The 23,487-nt window shown below is 37.3% G+C and overlaps 1 long non-coding RNA gene across 1 annotated transcript in view; it reads left to right on the top strand.

Moving 5' to 3' along the window:
- LOC137224542 (uncharacterized) overlaps nucleotides 1–19,071 on the top strand; it is a 220,704-nt gene extending 201,633 nt beyond the window's left edge. Inside the window, exons 7-8 of the long non-coding RNA XR_010943376.1 lie at nucleotides 4,313–4,499; nucleotides 18,969–19,071. This is a non-coding gene — a long non-coding RNA (uncharacterized lncRNA). The remainder of the gene's footprint in view (nucleotides 1–4,312; nucleotides 4,500–18,968) is intronic.
- Nucleotides 19,072–23,487: the final 4,416 nt, after the last annotated feature.

The following is a 23,487-nucleotide window of genomic DNA, read 5'->3' as shown; positions in this document are numbered from 1 at the left end:
CTGGCTGAGAGTACCTGGGAGATGAAATCCAATCCATGCCTCCACTTACCAAATCCTGAACCCTGATGTGACTTGTTCTTACCCAGAGGGAGAGCCTTTTCCTTATGAACACAGAGCCCAGTGTGGGCCAGTATGGCCTTTGTAGCTACTCCTAATTTGCTATAATCTTTATTCTTGACCTGATGTTCTGCCAATGCAACACAGATTTCTCTTATTCATACTGATGATTTGCCCTCCATTTAGTGTATTTTTTTCCTATTAAAACAACTTTCTGATTCTTTTTTGCTTAGTCTTATTTCTGTCTTCAAGAGAGACACATTCCACTGATAACCTTCACTGTAGAATTCTATCAGATTAAACACTCAATGAATGAGGATTCCCCTTGCGTACAGAACACAAGGGTTTTTTTTTTTTCTGAAATAGAGATCAAACTTGCTATGGAATGAAAGATTAGTCACCATTTTTCACCCCTCCTGGCACCCACATTTTCACCTTGGTTTTAACATGGTTAGAGTATTTCCCTGACCTTTGACTTAGGGCTCAGAGTTGTGATGTACTTTGGCCAGTGGTACATTGATCAGAGTGATGCTGTATTCTAAAAGGCCTCATGCATTTCCACTTGCCCATTTGTACCTCTGCCATTGCCGCAAATAAAACAAGGCTCAGAGAGCCTGCTGGTAAAGAGAGGGTGGAAGACATGCAGAAGAGAGCCATTCTAGCTGACCCAAAGAACTGCCCTCTGAAGCAGAGGAGCTCCAGCAGCCACAGGGAGAAGAAGATCCACCAGGAAGCCTACACTCAATTAACCAACCTGTAGATTCATATGAATCATCAGTTTTGTTTCAAGCCCCTGAGTTTTGTATTGGTTTGTTAGGCAGTATTTTTAGACAATGGCTAACTGAAACAAAAGCTAACTCTATTTCTTTTGTGAACACTCCACAGCAACATTTATACACAATTCAAAAACATATACAGTGTGTGACACCCAATATGAAGGCAAGATATTTGCCTGAAAACAATTATCTAGAGATAATTGAGACTTTGGGAAATGGTGAAACTTTTGAATGAACTAAACTCTGGATACTCCATCTTACTCGCTACCTTCTTAAGACAAATAGCTGAGTTTATTGCATTTTATAGGTAAACCTAGACTGAGAAAACCTTTGATTATTATGGTGTTCTTTCAGATACATAAATATGTAAGAAGGACATCAAAAATATTCTCTTTTCATTATACTACAAACCCAAATTATAGCACTGTTAGCCTCTTCTAATAAATTCTTTTGATATACTCTGGCCCTCAAATTCAAGGTTATAAGTTTGTAGTTATTAACTATTATATTTCAGTTCTGTGATGCTGGGGGCTCTGCAAACTACATTTTTCCTTTACCAGCTACTTTCCTATTAGTTCTGCCAATGGAGGGCACTAAAGTTGCTGAATAGCAGTGAAGAGAGAAGGTACTTGCTTCTTCCAGGGGTCTACTTCTGTCAACCTCATCTCAATAATAGCATCTAAACTCTGAAGTAGCTGTTGGTTCCAGTTTCTTGCTTTCTTCCTTGTTTTTAGGACCAACCTCATGGCATTTGTTTGGAGAAACTAGCAACAGTCTGGTAACACCCTCTTATCCAGGATAGCAGGACACCTTCTTTGACCTCTTAAGATACCAGTCATAGTCAGAGGTTCTCACTTCTGAGAGCTCTATCTCACAGCTTCTCAAAGCATCTTCTCTAGTGTCCTGAAAACATCAGTCTCTTCCTCTGTTCCTCGAATTCTAAGGGTGATAGATGCTTCCTTTTCTTACTATCTCTATGTTAATCCAGTGTGCCCTTTTTGACTGTTCATTCTTCCAATAACTCTAAACAATTCCTATATTAGATTCTTTCTGTTGAACTAACTAGTGTGTTTTCCGTTTGCAATTCCTATATTAGATTCTTTCTGTTGAATTAACTAGTGTGTTTTCCGTTTGCTGGCTGTAGTCTGATGATATGGTACCCAATTTAAATGTCAAACTCCTTAAAGACTAGGCCTTTTGACTTGCTTTTTTGCCTTCTCTGCCCAGCTCATAGCTTGCTATAGAAATGCTTGTTCTATGTATAGTCACGGAAGATTTCCCAGGTCCCATATTCTGATCACTAGGCGTCTGTTTTACATCGTTTGTACCTAATACATTTTGATGTCTATTGGCTTAGTCATGTTAAGTGGTTCATTTGCACTATTCCCCTCATCAGACACTGAGATCTAATTGTCATGCTCTCTGCATCCTTCCAATTGTTTCTCTCTGACATGTTGTCATTATTTGGCTCATTTCTATCCTCAGGGAACAATGTAGCATCCTCATCCTCATCAGCCACTTGATGAGACTGAACAGTGTCAATGACAGCCTGCCTCTCACCTGAGTTTTCATTATCTGCCTCCAATTTGGCAAAACTTCCCTTTGCAAGTGTTGATGTGGGGCTTTCACATTAGGCCTGTTAACTTTAAGTAAGGGGTGGCCGTGACCAGTTCTAGTCTAGTTCCCTTGTGCCTCCTTTCCTCATAGTGTTCCACTGGTCATTATTAACTTATAACACACTACTGTGTAATAAAATCTGTAATTAGTACTGAGAAAACAGCTAAGAAGCAATGTCTGAGACTTCCTTCAGCATTCACTGCACTGTTTTACAAAATCTCAAAATTTTTTCCCTAGGTCAAGCCAGCCCTGAGGTTAATTGGCTCTTCTTTTCCATTATTTCTTCACACATATATTGTTGGTTCTGCATATTGTCACTGAAGCAGAGTCCTCCACATGCCATAGTAGAATTTGGTATTGACTACAAGGTTCAGAGATGAAGTTTTTTCACTTTTTGTTTTTTTTACCCCAAACTAACAAGATGATTGGTGATTTGTATATCTCAAGAAAATTTCTCCTAAAACATCAGCTTGAAATGTTATCCATGTCAAATGTCTATGCACTTTTGCCATTTATTTTCCAAGTATAAAACACTTGGTAGCAGCCTCTGAAGAGAACTATTTGATATTGCATCCTATGTCTAATGCTCACCTATGAGTTCTTTGGAAGACAGGAAAGCAAACAACCAAAGTGAATTGGAATTGAACTGAGTGCAACACTCAGGACATTTTCAAAGTGGATTTCTAAATACAAAAAATGTATCTATACCCACAGTTTTTTTCCTTCCTTCCTTCTTTCCTTCCTTCCTTCCTTCCTTTCTTTCTTTCTTTCTCTTTCTTTCCTTCATCAGCTACATTCCATGGAATCTGACTTTTATACCTGCCATCATGTATGACTGAATGGTAACCAAATGGAAGAAAACATTGAAAAGGGGGTGGGGAGTCTTATTTTAGTAACAGAAAATGTAAATTCAGAATTTTGATGTATTTATTTTAGTTGTTTTACCTACGGAAGATCCCTCTCCCTTCCCTTTCTCCAAGGAAATTTAATGGCTACTGGCTGGTAATCAGACATAAGTTTATAAAATACTAGATATTGTTTTAGGGAAACGTTTGGAAGGGTAGTGATTTAGGGAAGAAAACAGGTAGAAGGTGAAATTCTGAAGACCAGAAGTTTCACTGAATAAAATTTGTAATGAAGAAGACTGGTTGAAAAGCAAGAACTATTTCCCATGGATTTTTTCAAACTGCTAAGAAAGTATGCTATCACCATTTTCCCTGCCATGTCTTTTTTGTTTCCTACTTAGAGGCAGGATGTTAAGGAGTGCAGGATCAATGCAATAATGATGTAAATAACATATAGTATCTTCTTCTGGCTCCAAGAGTGGTGGCATTTCTGGAAGGAAGAAAACTGGGTCACACAGACAGTGCATGAATTTGAGATGACCCACAAAGGACAGTGCTGCACGTTTCCATATCTAGAGGCTTTTTCTGGGTCAAAAGAATGCACTTTGCCTTTGCTTCAGGCAACTTGAGCCAGCTGGACTCCATCCAGGAAGATAATGCTGACAAATCCCAGGGAAGCAGGAAGCAGCAGCTCCTCTCTCACTGTATGCTATGTGATATCACCATCTCTTGTAAAAGTCTCGTCCACTTGACATGTAGTAATAACTAAACCATACATATCTGTGTTTGTCAGAGGCCAAATAGTAGCCTTGAGTATTGAGTCAGAAGTTTCTGCACCTACAGGTGACACAGCATACTCTATAAAGCACTTCTATTTATGAAGGATTAAAATCATCTCTAATTCTTAATGGAGAGTGAAAAAGGATTTATGGAACGCCTACTATGAATTAGCCCTTGTTCTATGTACTTATATATATGCTCACTTAATGCTAAGAATGACAATTATTTGTTTTGTAGATCAACAAACTGAATATTGGAATCATTAAGAAGAACTCTGGAATGAAGCTCTTGTTATCCTTAGTTGAGAGAAGAAGAAAGTGAACTTAATTTGTGTCCTAGGAAATATGAGCATGAATACAGATGATAGTATTATTTTTAATAGAGAAAAACAGTGCTGTAAATAACTCAAGTGGAAGAAGTTTAAGTAAGTTGGTTTTGGTATATATATATCACCAATGGAATACTGTAAAGCAATGGCTATAAATAAAATACATCTATACCTATCAACGTGGATAACATCATGAAAAACATGATGTTGAATGAAAATTTCTAAAAACAGAAAAATATGATTCTATTAATATGGAAAATACATAAAATGAAAAAAATATATTATTTAGGAACACAAAGATATGCTGTAAAACTGCAAAGGAAAACAAAAAAATAACAGATAAAAAAAGTCCTCTGGAGTAGGGAGAGGGATTTGGGAAAAGATATTCAGGAAGCTGGATAAAATTCTGTTTCTTTAACTGTATGGTGGATACCTAGGAGTAAAATTTTATTATTGTTTTAAACTGTACAGATTCATTATAGACGCTCTTTATGCATGAGGCAAAAAAAGGACAAGAAAATAAAGACAAAGTAATCAACTTGTAATATGATAAATTCAGAGCCCTGTCCACCATGCTATAACAGCCATGAATGATGTCCAAAATTCTGTTTACTTCCACAAATAAGCAGAAATCTTTGTTAAGACACTAAAGAAGAGATATGGAGGACTGAATATAAGAAACAGTGTGTATAAATGCATACAGGAAAGTTTATCCAAGATATATAAAGAAATCATAAAACTCAGTAGAATAAAGCCAAACAATCCTATTAAAAATTGAGCAGAGGATCCCACTACTGGGCATATATCCTGAGAAAACCATAATTCAAAAAGAGTCATGTACCACAATATTCACTGCAGCTCTATTTACAATAGCCAGGACATGGAAGCAACCTAAGTGTCCATCAACAGATGAATGGATAAAGAAGATGTGGCACATATATACAATGGAATATTACTCAGCCATAAAAAGGAACAAAATTGAGTTATTTGTAATGAGGTGGATGGATCTAGACTCTGTCATACAGAGTGAAGTAAGTCAGAAAGAGAAAAACAAATACCATATGCTAATGCATATATATGGAATCTAAAAAAATGGTACTGATGGACCTAGTGGCAGGGCAGGAATAAAGACACAGACGTAGAGAACAGACTTGAGGACACAGTGGGGGTGGGGAAGCTGGGACGAAGTGAGAGAGTAGCACTGACATGTATACACTACCAAATGTAAAATGGATGGCTAGTGGGAAACTGCTGCATAGCACAGGGAGATCAGCTCAATGCTTTGCAAGGGGTGGGATAGAGAGGGTGGGAGGGAGGCTCAAGAGGGAGGGGATATGGGGATATATGTATACATATAGCTGATTCTCCTTGTTGTACAGCCAAAACTAACACAACATTGTAAAGCAATTATACTTCAATAAAGATATAAAAAAAATTGGGGAGAGGAACTGAATAGTCATTTTTCCAAAGAAGACATACAGATAGCCAACAGGTATATGAAAAGAAGCGCAGCATCACTAATCATCAGGGAAATGCAAATCAAAACCACACCACACTGAGATATCATCTCACATCTGTTAGAATGGCTGTCATCAAACAGACAAGAGATAACAAGTATTGGTGAGGATGCAGAGAAAAGAGAACCTTTGTGCACTGTTGGTAGGAATGTAAATTCGTGCAGCTACTATGGAAAAGAGTATGAGAGTTTCTCAAAAAATTAATAATAGAACTACCATATGACCCAGCAATTCCACTTCTGGGTATTTATTCAAAGGAAAAAAAAACATTAACTTGAAAAGATATCTGCACTTCCATGTTCATTGTGGCATTATTTACATAGTTGAGATATGGAAACAGCCTAAGTGTTCATTGATGGATGAGTGAATAAGTGGAATATTATACAGCCATAAAAAAGAATAAAATCTTGTCATTTGAGAAAACATGGATGGACCTTGAGGGCACTATGCTAAGTGAAATAAGTGAGGCAGAGAAAGATAAATACCCTATGATCTCATTTATATATGGAATCTAAAAAAGAAGCCAAAAACCAAAAATTGAACTTATAGACACAGAGAACAGACTGTGGTTGCCAGAGGTGGGGTGGGTGGATGAAATGGGTGAAGGGGGCCAAAAGCTATAAACTTCCAGTTATAAAATAAATAAGTTGTGGGGCATTTAATGTACAGCATGGTGACTATAGTTAATAATGCTGTAGTGTATATTTGAAAAGTTGCTAAGAAAGTGGATCTTAAAAGTTCTCATCATGAGAAAAAATATTGCAACTGTGTAGCAATGGGTGTTAAGTAGACTTATTTTGTAATCATTTCACAATATATACATATATTGAATTATTATGTTGTACACCTGAAACTAATATAATGTTGTATGTCAATTAAATCTCAATTAAAAAGGAGAAAGTATAGCCTGACCCTAGCTTGTTCATTGACTTGACTTCTCATTTAGCCCCTTCGTTAGTTCACATTCTATAGATGCTGTGTATTAGTGTCCTTCAAACACTTATAATCCAAATGAGAATTTAAAAGATTTACCGAGATGTATTGAATGACCCTTGCCCCAAATCTCTAGATATAGGTAAATAAATTATAATAAGGGTTTAAAGACTGGAAATAAATTGGTGGTGAATGAAATTATAGGGTTAAATTTCTGGAGCACATTGCAGTACTATAAGCATAATTATAATCTCTCATTTTAGATAATAATTCAGAAGGCAGAGACAAAGTCTGTTATAATTCTTTTTGAATTGTTCCCAGTAGTTATAACATTTTGAATGCTAAAATGGAAAGATTGTCTTTATGGCAATCTCTATTTTTCAATGTTTATTTAGGAAAAGCACTTGAGATTATTTTAATGGGAGAGAAAATTAAAGATTATTTTGACAGTTTTGGTACACCTACAAACAAAGCAAGGGTGATAAAATGGGAATTATTTGTCTTGAACCAGCGGTTATAGAAGAGCTTTGGGCTAAGAATCAGCAGATCTATTATTTAGTCCCTGCTTTGTCACAAATTCCCTGTCTGAATCATCACTATGAAAGTTTTGGGGAGAAAATTGCCTCCAAAGTCGTGTTCACCCTGGTTGATCATTTCTCCAAAGCATGCCATGCTTACCAGATGATTTTTCCCCTCTTTAACCCCAGAATGTGATATTTTCTGCTTGGTGCTCTGTCCTGGAGGCCAGCTCTGCACTTTCCATTACGGGTACAGGCAGGTGCCCCCAGCCCTCTCCTATCGTGATTGGCTGGGAGCCTGGAACCATAAAATGGCGCCCGTACCTCTGTTTCTACAAAGCTGCTGGGCTGTTTCCGCTTTGCAGCTGCCTGTCTTGAATGCCAAGTTCTAGTTGCGAGTGCTGACTGGCCACCTGGCCAGGGCCATGCAGCCAGCTGCCACTTACAGCTTGAGGCTAATATATAAGTATTCTGATGCCTAACCTAAGCCTCCTCTGAGCTCACTTCTGCTCCCAGTTCTTTTTCTCAGTGAGAGTTAAATCAGGATTGATTCCCTTCTTCTTCCCTCATGTGCTTCCTTCTTCCTTTCCTTTCTGTGTAAAACAAATATTTGCAAATTCCCTATTAAGTGCTCTGCATTGTGTGAGGATAGAGTCTTTTATTTATATCTATGCAAATATGTGAGAATTGAGGCTTCACATGCAGGGAAAAGTGAAGTAAAGTCTCTCAAACATAAAAAAAGAAAAAGAGTTACCAAATTCCATTCCCCTAGCCAACAAAATTTCATTTCCCCATCGTTCTTGGAAGTCACCTGCTCCCAAATGTTGCTTGGTGCATTTAAATGCTATTCAACAATCCCAGCTGACAGTTGTTGGCTGACTGTTTCTGACATAGCTCATATCTCTCTCACGATGTTTTTGTTTTGGTATACAGGCAGAGCCGTGTATCGGACAGTTAACCTAATATATTTGTTATTCTCTTGGGTGCCTTTTTGCAGCTAAAAATGATTCCATGTTGTTTCCTAATGGGAATTTTGGTCCAACACTGAGTGGTAGTAGCTGGTCAATCCTTAGGTTTAATCCCCCAGCATCTTCTCTTTGCTTTTAAGAGCTCATTGGACAAAAACCAAGGTAGCAGTTAGAATCCAGAGGAACCCAGGGGGAGATGTTTATGAATGCATGGTGAGAGCATATCTGATAATTCCTATTTTGGTTGTTCAAATTCTCCCCTGGTGTTTGCGAGTATCTTGACAATTAGAAGAAAATATTACCTCCTAAAAATTGCATCTTCATTTCAAACTAAAGAGCTAAAACAATACTTAACTTTATGGAAGTTGGATGAACTTTTATCTCTTTCTTTTCTTTCTTTCTTTCTTTCTTTCTTTCTTTCTTTCTTTCTTTCTTTCTTTCTTTCTTTATCTTTCTGTAATAAAGCTTATTGGTATAAATATAAATAATTAGTTCTGGAATGTTTTGCCATCTGACCTATTTTCTTCATAATCAGACGACACACCTTTCCTATTAGTGTCAAATCCTCTGCCCTGGGCTGATTTTGGCTTTGAGATCTTAAATCATAGACTCATCAAGTGTACATTGGGACTGAAACCAAGACCTTTATAAAATGTGAAATAAATGCAATAGTTTACAGATAAAAGTGCATCCTCAAATGCTTCTCACTACATATCTCTGATCAGAATAAACAAATTTACAAATACATGTAGCAATATTTGTTGCAATATATGTCCTTTAATGAAGTCATACTTTCAGATGAATTTTTTCATACTTTAAATCCTCACAGGGACATTGACCTGAATGTGTGGGCCCATTGGAGAAGAACAAAGGGTTTATACAGTCTCTGCCAACATTGTTTCTTCCTAAAGTGATGCTGGAGAAAGATGCAAATGGATATATTTAGACCCCACAGTCTCATTTCTCTTTATAAAAGAGCATTACCAAAGCCAACCACACTGCTTTGTTACATAATGGGTAGGGGGCTGACATGCTCACACAAACAGGGGCATCAAGGGGCTGCTTCAGGGGTTGATTTCTTGCCAAATAGTGAATAATCTTATAATCAAATGTGCAGCAATAAGAGACCCAGCCGGGAGGATTAAGGACTAAGTATCTATTGGACTGCCTGATCTCTTTGTTCTTCAGGTTTAGAGTAGGATAAATGAAAAGGGGGAGGCCAAGAGGGAGTGGTTTAATATAAAATAAATTGTCTAAAAGGGATCAGTGAAAGCAGGATTTTCGATGGGTCAAAGACTGAGCTAGCTGATTTTTTATTTTAAAACTAAGACAGGATAGAGGTATGGGGATAAAGTAGGAAATCAGATAAGAAAAACAAAGGATGCAGGCATATTGGCCTTAAATAGTCTTTTTCTGTTTCTGAGATTTCTTATGTTCTTGTGCTCTGAGCCAAGATCAATTGAGATTAATCAGTTGTATAGAAAGCATTGTGATAGCATTGAAGGTTTTTAAAGTTTAAATTTGTTTATTGAACACAATTTGGTTAGCATCAGGTGCTGAAGTTATAGACACCAACACTAGCATAGAAATTACTTTATTTAGCTCCCAGTTGTAAGTTTCTATAGCAACTGGGTCCTATACCAGAAAGCTGAGATTCTAGAGCTCAAGTGATTCAGTCAGAGATGGCAATATCATATTTGGGGCCACTTACTCCCTCTTTCCATTTTCTACCTCTGTTTTGTGAGAAGTTTCTTCAGTGTGGCTGTCTGCTTAGTCATACTTTTAATTACACCTTTTGCTCTGAACCTTCTCCTCTTGGCAGCAGTAGAAAGTGTCTATTTCGGTTGTATTTTGATTTACATTGACCAGTTAGTATGTTGAGCAGAGGAGGTGGATGTGATCTGCTTTAAATATAGTTGAAAATTCTGAATAGTGAGGAAAGTGTCCATAGTGCCAAGTTTAGTTAGCCACTCCAGGCAGAAATTAAGATGTTAATTCTAAAAGGAAACCTAATCAAATTTCTACATTATGCTTTCATTCTATTCATAAATGCAATGTAATGATCCTTTTAAATATATAGAATGTCCCTTATGAAGTTTTTTTTTTAATTTTAAATAAACATATACTTGGAAGAAAATTTATTTTATTTTTGTGTTTTACAAATGAACTTTTTTATTGTAACAAATAGGCATTTTCTGGAGAGGCTTGTTATGGTTGAAGTAATATTTTATGATGGTAGTTTAGCCAATACTGCAGAAATGCTTAGGGAATAATAATTACATCTGGGTTCCAATTGTGAGAATAATCACTACATTAAAAAAAATAAACATAGTAGCATTCCCTCTGTCCATGTTTTTGAATGGTTCTGATCCAAACATATATAGATAAATAGGTAGATAAAACTTAGATAAAATAAACGCAAACATGAAATGCATATTTTAAATAATGTCATTTTTTGATGAGACTCCCTGTTTTAGAAGAACTGGCTTTTGATATTTGAAATAATCACTAACTGACTGGTTTAAAGACTAGTTAGCAGAAGAGTGCTTGCCATGTAACACATGACATAGAATTTGTTTGGAGAATGACAAGAATACACCATAAAAACAAGAATTCTACATGTGCTCCAATAAAACAAAACAAAACAAAAGATTTCCACTAAATGTTCACATTTATTGCTAACTTGGGCCTATTAACATTTAGAAAATACAGTTTCTAAGAGGCAGCTGCTAGAGATTGGCCAATTATAATTCACAATTCAAAGAGAAAATCTTATTTGACTCTAAAATTCTGTGCTTGTTTTCTCCTTTCATGAATTATCACATAGCCAAAGCACAGTGTGTGTGAGAGGAAGGATAAAACAGACTTGCTTCCTGTCTGTAAAAATGCATCACCTTAGATGACCTTAGTTCTTTTTGCGCTAAATAAGGAGTTTACTTCTAATTTTACAACCGATTTAATTATAATAAAAACAATTGTGTGAATAAAATAGATCGTGATTATCTATCTCTGTTTTCAGTTTCTGTGAGGAATCTTGAAATGTCACCAGCTCTGTAGGAGGGTGTTTGAATCATATATCACAGTGTGCCTCCTATATTGTGATATATCCAAAAGTCATATCAGACCAATGCTTAGTCTCTCAGACAAGCAGTCTTCAGAGCTGTGTTAAAATTGTGAGTGATAATTGTTCTTTTTTTCCCCTAAATTTATTTATTTATTTATTTATTTGTGGCTGTGTTGGGTGTTTGTTGCTGCGCGGACTCTCTCTAGTTGTGGTGAGTGGGGGCTACTCTTCGTTGCGGTGCGGTGCGCGGGCATATTACGGTGGCTTCTCCTGCAGAGCACAGGCTCTAGGTGCGTGGGCTTCAGTAGCTGCGGCACGCGAGCTCAGTAGTTGTGGCGTATGGGCTTACTTGCTCCGCGGCACGTGGGATCTTCCCGGACCGGCCTTGAACCCGTGTCCCCTGCATTGGCAGGTGGATTCTTTTTGTTTGTGTGTGTGATGTAAATTAATATTTAAATAGGACAGTCCTTCCAGATTTTGTTTACATTTGGTTAATTACCTTGTTTCTTTTTTCTCACCTGACTGGTCCTAGGATCTTTCCCAAGATACGTGCACAACTTTTTTTTTTTAATTAATTTTTTAAATATATAAATATGTTTTATGTTTTGAATTTTATTTTATTTTTTTATACAGCAGGTTCTTATTAGTTATTTATTTTATACATATTAGTGTATATATGTCAACCCCAATCTCCAAATTCATCCCACCACCACCACCGCCCCCTGCCCCACTTTCCCCACTTTGGGTCCATATGTTTGTTATCTACATCTGTGTTTCTATTTCTGCCTTGCACACCAGTTCATCTGTACCATTTTTCTAGATTCCACATATATGCGTTAATATATGATATTTGTTTTTCTCTTTCTGACTTACTTCACTCTATGATGGTCTCTAGGTCGATCCACGTCTTTACAATGACCCAATTTCATTCTTTTCTATGACTGAGTAATATTCCATTGTATATATGTACCAATTCTTCTTTACCCATTCATCTGTTGATGGGCATTTAGGTTGCTTCCATGGCGCAGCTATTGTAATAGTGCTGCAATGAACATTGAAGTGCATATGTCTCTTTTTTTTACCATCTTTATTGGAGTATAATTGCTTTACGATGTTGTGTTAGTTTCTTCTGTATAACAAAGTGAATCAGCTATATATATACATATATCCCCATATCCCCTCCCTCTTGCATCTCCCTCCCACTCTACCTATCCCACCCCTCTAGGTGGATGAAAAGCACTGAGCTGATCTCCTTGTGTGATACAGCTGCTTCCCACTAGCTATCTATTTTACATTTGGTAGTGTATATATGTCAATGCTACTCCCTCACTTCGTCCCAGCTTACTCTTCCCCCTCCCTGTATCCTCAAGTCCATTCTCTACATCTGCATCTTTATGCCTGTCCTGCACCTAGATTCATCAGAACCATTTTTAATATTTTTTAGATTACATATATATGTGTTAGCATATGGTATTTGTTTTTCTCTTTCTGACTTACTTCACTCTGTATGACAGACTCTAGGTCCATCCACTTCACTACTAATAACTCAATTTCGTTTCTTTTTATGACTGAGTAATATTCCATTGTATATATGTGCCACATATTCTTTATCCATTCATCTGTCATTGGGCACTTAGGTTGCTTCCATGTCCTGGCTATTGTAAATAGTGCTGCAATGAACATTTTGGTACATGACTCTTTTTGAATTATGGTTTTCTCAGGGTATATGCCCAGGATTGGGATTGCTGGGTCATATGGTAGTTCTAATTTTAGGTTTTTAAGGAACCTCCGTACTGGTCTCCATAGTGGCTGTATCAATTTACATTCCCACCAACAGTGCAGGAGGGTTCCCTTTTCTCCATACCCTCTCCAGCACTTAATGTTTCTAGATTTTTTGAGGATGGCCATTCTCACTGGTGTGAGGTGATACCTCATTGTAGTTTTGATTTTTATTTCTCTAATGATTAGTGATGTTGAGCCTCTTTTCTTGTGTTTTTTGGCAATCTGTATATGTTCTTTGAAGAAATGTCTATTTAGGTCTTCTGCCCATTTTTGGATTCGGTTGTTTGTTTTTTTGATATTGAGCTGCATGAGCTTCTTGTATATTTTGTAGTTCATCCTTTGTCAGTTGCTTTGTTTGCAAATATTTTCTCCCATTCTGAGGGTTGTCTTTTCATCTTGTTTATGGTTTCCTTTGCTGTGCAAAAGCTTTAAAGTTTCATTAGGTCCCATTTGTTTATTTTTGTTTTTATTTCCATTTCTCTAGGAGGTGGGTCAAAAAGGATCTTGCAGTGATTTATGACATAGAGTATTCTGCCTATGTTTTCCTCTAAGAGTTTGATAGTGTCTCACCATATATTTAGGTCTTTAATCCATTTTGAGTTTATTTTTCTGCATGGTGTTAGGGAGTGTTCTAATTTCATTCTTTTACCTGTAGCTGTCCAGTTTCCCAGGACTACTTATTGAAGGGGCTGTCTTTTCTCCATTGGATATTCTTGCCTCCTTTATCAAAGATAAGATGACCATATGTGCATGGGTTTATCTCTGGGCTTTCGATCCTGTTCCACTGATAAATATTTCTGTTTTTTTGCCAGGAGCATACTGTTTTGATTACTGTAGCTTTGTAGTATAGTCTGAAGTCAGGGAGTCTGATTCCTCCAGTTCCGTTTTTCTTTCTCAAGATTGCTTTGGCTACTCGGGGTCTTTTGTGTTTTCATTCAAATTGTGAAATTTTTTGTTCTAGTTCTGTGAAAAATGCCATTGGTAGTTTGATAGGGATTGCATTGAATCTGTAGATTGCTTTGGGTAGTAGTGTCATTTTCAGAATGTTGATTCTTCCAATGCAAGAACATGGTATATCTCTCCATCTGTTTGTATCATCTTTAATTTCTTTCATCAGTGTCTTACAGTTTTCTGCATACAGGTCTTTTGCCTCCTTAGGTAGGTTTATTCCTAGGTATTTTATTCTTTTTGTTGCAGTGGTAAATGGGAGTGTTTCCCTAATTTCTCTTCAGATTTTTCATCATTAGTGTATAGGAATGCAAGAAATTTCTGTGCATTAATTAAGTATCCAGCAACTTTACCAAATTCATTGATTAGCTGTAGTAGTTTTCTGGTGGCATCTTTAGGATTCTCTATGTATAGTACACCATGTCATCTGCAAACAGTGACAGTTTTACTTCTTCTTTTCCAGTTTGTATTCCTTTTATTTTTATTTTTCTTCTCTGATTGTTGTGGCTAGGACTTCCAAAACTATGTTGAATAACAGTGGTGAGAGTGGACATCCTTGTTTTGTTCCTGATCTTGGAGGAAATGCTTTCAGTTTTTCACCATTGAGAATGATGTTTTCTGTGGGTTTGTCGTATATGGCCTTTATTACACTGAGTTAGGTTCCCTCCATGCCCACTTTCTGGAGAGTTTTTATCATAAATCGGTGTTGAATTTTGTCAAAAGCTTTTTCTGCATCTATTGAGATGATCATATGGTTTTTATTCTTCAGTTTGTTAATATGGTGTATCACATTGATTGTTTTTCATATATTGAAGAATCCTTGCATCCCTGGGTTAAATCCCACTTGATCATGGTGTATGATCCTTTTAATGTGTTGTTGGATTCTGTTTGCTAGTATTTTGTTGAGGATTTTTACATCTATGTTCATCAGTAATATTGGTCTGTAATTTTCTTCTTTTGTAGTACCTTTGTCTGGTTTTGTTGTTAGGGTGATGGTGGCCTTGTAGAATGCGTTTGGGAGTGTTCCTTCCTCTGCAGTTTTTTGGAAGAGTTTGAGAGGGATGGGTGTTAGCTCTTCTTTAAATGTTTGATAGAATGCACCTGTAAAGCCATCTGGTCCTGAACTTTTGTTTGTTGGAAGATTTTTAATCACAATTTCAATTTCATTACCTGTGATTGGTCTGTTCATATTTTCTGTTTCTTCCTGGTGCAGTCTTGGAAGGTTATACCTTTCCAATAATTTGTATGTGTCCTCCAGGTTTTCCATTTTATTGGTGTAGAGAGCCTATAGTAGTCTCTTATGATGTTTTGTATTTTTGCGGTGTCTGTTGTACTTCTACTTTTTCATTTCTAATTTTATTGATTTGAATTCTGTCCTTCTTTTTCTTGATGAGTCTGGCTAAAGGTTTATCAATTGTGTTGAGCTTCTCAAAGAACCAGCTTTCAACTTGTTTTATCTTTGCTATTGTTTTCTTTGTTTCTATTTCATTTATTTCTGCTCTGATCTTTATGATTGCTTTCCTTCTAATTACTTTGGGTTTTGTTTTTCTTTCTTTCTCTAGTTCCTTTAGGTGCAAGGTTAGATTGTTAATTTGAGATTTTTCTTGTTTCTTGAGGTAGGATTGTATTGATATAAACTTCCCTCTTAGAACTGGTTTTGCTGCATCCCAGAGGCTTTGGAACATCATGTTTTCATTGTCATTTGTCTCTAGGTGTTTTGTGATTTCTTCAGTGATCACTTGGTTAGTTAGCAGCATCCTGTGTAGCCTCCATGTGTTTGTGTTTTTCCCTGTAATTTATTTCTAATCTCATAGTTTTGTGGTTGGAAAAGATGCTTGATATGATTTCAGTTTTCTTAAATTTACTGAGGCTTGTTTTGTGACCCAAGATGTGATCTATCCTGGAGAATGTTCTGTGTGCACTTGAGAAGAAATTGTAATCTGCTGTTTCAGATGGAATGTCCTATAAATATCAATTAAATCTATCTGGTCTATGGTGTCACTTAAATGTTGTATTTCCTTATTAATTTTCTGTCTGGATGATCTGTCCATTGGTGTATGTGAGGTGTTATTATTTTGTTACTGTTGATTTCCCCTTTTATATCTGTTAGCATTTGCCTTATGTATTGAGGTGCTCCTATGTTGGGTGCATATATATTTATAATTGCTATATATTTTCTTGGATTGATCCCTTGATCATTATGTAGTGTCCTTCCTTGTCTCTTGTAACATTCTTTATTTTAAAGCCTATTTTATCTGATATGAGTATTGCTACTCCTGCTTTCTTTTGATTTCTATTTACATGGAATATCTTTTTCCATCCCCTCACTTTCAGTCTGTATGTGTCCCTAGGTCTGAAGTGGGTCTCTTGTAGACAGCATATATGTTGGTCTTGTTTTTTAATCCATTCAGCAAACCTGTGTCTTTTGGTTGGAGCATTTAATCCATTCACATTTAAGGTAATTATCTGTATTTATGTTCCTATTACCATTTGCTTTATTGTTTTGGGTTTGTTTTTGTAGATCCTTTTCTTCTCTTGTGTTTCCCACTTATTGAAGTTCCTTTAGCATTTGTTGTAGAGCTGGTGTCGTGGTGATGAATTCTCTTAGCTTTTTCTTGTCTGTAAGTCTTTTGATTTCTCCATCAAATCTGAATGAGATCCTTACCAGGTAGAGTAATCTTGGTTGTAGATTCTTCCCTTTCAACACTTTAAATATATTGTGCCAGTCCTTTCTGGCTCGTAGAGTTTCTGCTGGGAAATCAGCTGTTAACCTTATGAGAGTTCCCTTGTATGTTATTTGTCATTTTTCCCTCATTGTTTTCAATAATTTTTCTTTTTCTTTAATTTTTGTCAGTTTGATTACTATGTGTCTTGGCATGTTTCTCCTTGGGTTTATCCTGTGTAGGACTCTCTGCACTTCCTGGACTTGGGTGGCTGTCTCCTTTCCCATGTTAGGGAAGTTTTCAGCTATAACCTCTTCAAATATTTTCTCGGGTCCTTTCTCTCTTCTCCTTCTGGGACCCCTATAATGTGAATGTTGTTGTGTTTAATGTTTTCCCAGAGGTCTCTTAGGCTGTTTTCATTTCTTTTCATTCTTTTTTCTTTATTCTGTTCCGTGGCAGTGAATTCCACCATTCTGTTCTCTAGGCCACTTATCCATTCTTCTGCCCCAGTTATTCTGCTATTGATTCCTTCCAGTGTATTTTTCATTTCAGTTATTGTATTGTTCATCTCTGTTTGTTTGTTCTTTAATTCTTCTAGGTCTTTGTTAAACATTTCTTGCATCTTCTTGATCTTTGCCTCCATTCTTTTTCCGAGGTCCTGGGTCTTGTTCACTATCCTTATTCTGAATTCTTTTTCTGGAAAGTTGCCTATCTTCACTTCATTTAATTGTTTTTCTGGGGTTTTATCCTGTTCCTTCATCAGAGACATAGCCCTCTGCCTTTTCATTTTGTCTGTCTTTCTATGAATATGGTTTTCGTTCCACAGCCTGCAGGATTGTAGTTCTTCTTGTCTCTGCTGTCTGCCCTCTGGAGGATGGGGCTATCTAAAAGGCCTGTGCAAGCTTCCTGATGGGATGGACTGGTGGTGGGTAGAGCTGGGTGTTGCTCTGGTCGGCAGAGCTCAGTAAAACTTTAATCCGCTTGTCTGCTGATTGGTGTGGCCTAGTTTCCCCCCTGTTCATTGTTTGCCCTGAGGCGATCCAAGACTGGAGCCTACCTGGGCTCTTTGGTGGGGCTAATGGCGGACTCTGGGAGGGCTCACGCCAAGGAGTAATTCCCAGAACTTCAGCTGCCAGTGTCCTTGTCCTCATGGTCAGCCACAGCCACACCCCACCTCTACAGGTGACCCTCCAACACTAGCAGGTAGGTCTGGTTCAGTCTCCTATGGGGTCACTGCTCCTTCCCCCTGGGTCCTGATGCACACAGTAATTTTTTGTGCCCTCCAAGAGTGGAGTGTCTGTTTCCCCCCATCCTGTCTAAGGCCTGCAATCAAATCCTGCTAGCCTTCAAAGTCTGATTCTCAGGGAATTTCTCCTTCCATTTCCTGCTCCCCAGGTTGGGAAGCCTGATGTGGGGCTCAGAACCTTCACTCCAGTGGGTGACTTCTGTGGTATAATTGTTCTCTAGTTTGTGAGTCAACCACCCGTGGTTATGGGATTTGATTTTGTTGTGATTACACCCCTCCTACTGTCTCATTGCAGCTTCATCTTTATCTTTGGATGTGTGGTATCTCTTTTGGTGGGTTTCAGTGTCTTCCTATCAATGATCGTTTAACAGTTAGTTGTGATTCTGGTGTTCTTGCAAGAGGGGTGACAGGCAGGTTCTTAACCACTGCGCCAGTAGGGAAGTCCGATAATTGTTCTTTTAACAAACTATGCATAGAGAAAATATTTGATGAGTAAAGAGCGGTTATCAGCTTATCCTCACATTTGTGAATATCAGGGTTTAGAACTTTTACAATATGGATTCTTTCATAAATCGTTGAATTTCCTTTTCCTTTTCAAATTCATCCATGATATAATTCTTCTTCAGGTAACTAATCATAGTATTAATTTAAAACTTATTGGGTCACCTAATGTAGTAACTTGATTAAATAGTTAAATGGCTACTTAGAATAACATTGCATAGAATATAGAACTTGGAAACAGCAAACTGGATTTCTTAGTATTTTACTGCAGAAAGAAAAACAGCAATAAGTGAAAAATAAATGATTCATACAAGTTGGTTTTGTTAGCTAAATCAAAACAGGTTTATTTAAAAATATATATTTTAGTCATAACCAGTTTTTATAATCACTACCCAATCATAATTGATTCTCATTATTTTTTGTAGAAACAACAAAAATGAATCAAAATCCAAAGATTAGAGTATCAGAAGATTTTTGTGTGTTACCTGCAAAAAAGAACAGATCTGGGCTACTCTCTTTACAAGGCTTGTTAGCAAGTTTGGCTGGTGTCTGAGAACTTGGCTTCTGAAACATTGCCTAACTGATATGGTAATTTTGCTGGGGCTAGACTCTTTGTGCAAACAATATAATTTATAGCGACATCTGCTTTCCTTCTGTGAGTCGGTATTTTGATAGTTGTTAGGCAGAGAATGCCTATGTGATCAGTCCCCAATAAAAACCCTAAACTCTGAGTTTAAAATGAGCCTCCTATTGTGGAAATATTACTTACACACATGGTGTTGCCCTTTTTTTTTTTTTTTTTGGCTAAAGGGAGAGTGTACTTTGTGTGACCTCTCACATGAGGGAGAAGATAGAGGGATTCCCATGGATTCCTCCTAGCTTTACCTGATGTCATTTTCTCTTTCTGTGTCTGATCTGACTATGATCTTTACTGTCTTTATAGTAAATATTAGCCATTAGTACATCTATATGCCTGAGTCCTGTGAGTCTTTCTAGCAAATCACCAAATATGTGGGTATTGGGGACCCCTGAAACAGGTAACTACTCGGGCTGATTTCATCATTGTAGAAGTTTAAAAGAAAGCCCAAACTGAGCTGTGACATGGATTAAATATATGGGAATATGTATCTTCAGAGTAAATCAACTTCAACATATGTGCCATGACAAATATGCTGTCTACCACCTTCTCATTAAGATACTCATAAAGACTCATAGCAATACAAAAGCTGATGTCAGCTTTGTAAACGAAATGAAAAAAAGGGGTGCGGCAAGTTTTGGCATAATTTACATCAACTACACTATTGCTGGTTTTTGCTGTAACTATATCTATCAACTCCTGGTGGAATTTGAGCTTCTGTTTGGTAGCTGCCTAGCCAAAGCAGGAGATGATACAGGAGACCCTAGAATAAAAGCGAGCTAGTAATAAAGCTGATATGCATAAATGCTCAAAGAAAATTGGCTTTCTTAACCTTGGTGCTGGATGGCAGAAAAACTAAAATCATCCTTGAATGCTTATAAACACAAGCTTACTCTTATGCTAGAGTGAGGACTAAATTCCCCAAACTGGTGTGATCTGAAATGCTTTAGCAAATAATTTAAAGTGATTCTGGATTAGTAGTGGCCATTGGTGATTGGCAGCAACAAACACAATTCCTTCTGGAAAATTGTATTTCCAAACCAGACCAATAAGATGTCCTATTGCTTGAGTTCCAAAGAACATGAGATCACAATAAAAAAATCACAAAACACACATAAACCAAGAAACCATGAGCAAGGACCAGCAGAAGAAACAAGCATACAATATAAAGAGTAAAAACCAGTCAGATGAACCTGACCTGCAATAATTACCCACAAAAAGTTCTCTGGACAACAGGGGTTTAATGGGCAAACTCCTTCAAATGATTAAAGGAACAGGCAATTCTCAAACCTCAAACAACATGAACTTATCTAGATCTTGGAGGGAAAAAAAGGGCTTTCCAATTCATTATGTACATATATATAATTATATACACACACACACACTATATATATATATATATATATATATGTTATCCAACAATATTGTGAAATGAGTAGTAATATCCCCAGTCTGGCAATAAAGTAACTAAGCCACATGAAATTTAAGTACCTTGGCAATTTCACATGGCAATAAAAACATGGAATCAGGATTGGAATGAGGCAGTGATGTTTCAGAGTCTATGCTCATAACTGTATGCTACCTTCTTCAGGAGATCAGATTCAGGATGTTAAATTCGAGTTGACTATTACACATGGAGGTGGTGATATGCAATTGGATGTATGAGTCCAGAGTTAAGGGAGAAAGCATGAGCTAGAGATGAAATTTGGGAATTATTAGAATATTGATAGAAGTTAAAAACATGAAATATGATGATATCACCAAAAAAGTGAAGAAATCTCTGGAGTTCATTATTCAGATGTGAAGGAGATAAGAAAAAAACAGAAAGTGAGACTGAGAAGAAATTGCTTGAAAGGTAGCAGGAAAATGAGCATCATAGAAACCAAGCAAATAAAGTATTTCAAGGAAAAGTAAGAAATCTACTGTAGATAGAAATCTACTGAAGAAATCCAATTTTGCTAATAGGTCAAATCAATGTAGCCTGAGAATCAACTCATGGATTTAGCAACTTGAAATTCACTGAGGTCTTGAAAAGAACAACTGTATTGAAATAGTGGGGCAAAATCTTAAATGCAGTAGGTTTAAGAGAGAATCAACGGTAGAGAAAGTGTTGGAAGTAATGCATTTTATTGAGTTGTTTTGTTGTAAAGAGGAGGGAAATGAAGCAGTTGCAGGGAGTAAACATGATTAGAATAATTACTGTTTTGTTTTTAAGATGAGATAAAAGCAGTATGCATTTTGGCTGATGGGATGATCTAGTGGAGAGGGAAACATTCATGATACAGGAGAAAAGTAGCGTCTGTGGAACAATGTCTTTGGGTTGGCAAGAAGATGCAATCTAGTGCACCAGTGGAGGGGTTGGCCTTAAACAGTGACATTTACTTACTATAATATGAGGGAAGGCAGAGCATATGAATAGGTGAATTGATTTTTTGTCTTGTAGAAATTGTCTTCTGCTCACTTAAGTTTTCTCAGTAGGTAGTACTGAAAACAAAGATGGAAAAGAAGATTCTTAGAAGAGTCAAGAATACCTAGCAGAATCAAAAATGAATGAATTACAAATATGTATTATAATTACAAAGAAGCCATAGGAGACCTCGATACTTCTAGGCATGAATTTAAAGTGAGACCAGCTGGTCTGGTATGGTTGTACATTTTTCTTGACCCACAGTCAGGTCCAAAATGTGGTGCAGAGTGTTGAGGCCTTACCAAATAAATATTACACATTAAGAGAAGAGAGAGGGAAAGATCTGAAGGTATAAGAAAAGAATTGTTTATAATCCCCATTGTTTATTAGGCTTGGCAGTGGAATTATTTGGGTAAAGTGGGAATAAAGGGCTTGGGGTGAATGAAAGGCAGTGAAAATGAGATAGGATTAGTAAACTGTAGGTCCTCACAGGATTTAAGTATTGCAGGTATTGGAATACTGGAGATAATGAGTTGGAAATTTAGGGGGTAATATTCAAAGAATGGAATTTTTGAAACTGAGACGATAGGTTTCACTGATTGGTAATGACAAAGGCAAAAGAATAATCAGGGGAACTAATGATTAATGTGAGTGGAGATCATTCAAAAGAAGCCAGGAGCCTAGGGTGTTGGAGGCATTACCTACATGGATATTAAAATCATCAAAAATGAAGACAGTAACACAGTTAGAGAAAGTTAACATTGTCCATAAATAAGGGGGGGGGCAGTAGATAACTCCAACAAGGAGGTAAAACTTCTTATAGCCTAATGATACAATATTTAAAGCTGGGAATATTTAAGGCAAGAGGACAAGGAGTCTGAAAATGACAGTGAGAGTAAGGAAGAAACCTCCTCACCTTCAGGCCCAGTGATAGGAAGGCTGTGGGTGATAAAATGACTATCACTAGAGAGGGCTGCAGAGGAAGCCATCTATTCAGTGGAGCTCCTGGTCCTTGTGGGAGGAAGTAATTAGAGAAATTGAGATTATAGAAGATTTTGCTGCTGATGGATGGTGGGCTCCAGAAGGTACAGTGGGAAGGTTTTATAAATGGGGGAGTGGTAGGAACTGGGAATAGAATAGAGGATGTGCAGAGCTATATGGAGAATAGGAGGAGGTGGCTGGGGGACGAGTATCCTTTGGTAGCAAATAGAAAAAGGGAAAAGGGGCATAATGAGACTCGTGCTGGTGGTCTCAAGGCAAACAATGATGGTAAGGCCTTGAGGGAGGAAGGAGCAGTAGAGGAGGATAATCAAGAACCCTTTTTTACTTCTGCAGAAGGTAGAATGGAAGCCGGGCTAGAGATGTTCTTATTCTGAAGGCCTAGAACTCTCTGTGGAACTGGCAGATGGAGGCTGGGAGGTCTGAGGAGGGTGGCAGGTCTTTGAGTGTTTAAAGGTTAAGGACTAACTCTTGACACCTGCTGGAGGTTGGTCATGCTCTTACTTCAAGCATGAGAGGCTTAAAGACTCCTTTATTCCTCTGTAGTCTTAGGATATGATACTGACAAAAGAACACAATGTAAAACAACATTAAATTATTTTTTATTGGAGTATAATTTCTTTACAATGTTGTGTTAGTTTCTGCTTACAATGAAATGAATCAGCTATATGTATACATATATGCCCTCCCTCTTGGACCTCCCTCCCACTGCCCCCCACCCCCATCCCACCATCTAGGTCATCACAGAGCACCGAGCTGAGTTTCCTGTGCATTATAGCATGTTCCCACTAGCTAGCTATTTTATGCATGGTAGTGTATATATGTCAATACTAATCTCCCAATTTGTCCCACTCTCCCCTTCCCCCGCCATGTCCAAATGTCCATTCTTTACATCTGCGTC

The sequence above is a fragment of the Pseudorca crassidens genome, chromosome 5 (assembly GCF_039906515.1).
Source record: "Pseudorca crassidens isolate mPseCra1 chromosome 5, mPseCra1.hap1, whole genome shotgun sequence".
NCBI lineage: Eukaryota > Metazoa > Chordata > Mammalia > Artiodactyla > Delphinidae > Pseudorca > Pseudorca crassidens.
Note: the sequence above shows the minus strand (reverse complement) of the source record. Positions and strands in the feature narration are given on the sequence as shown.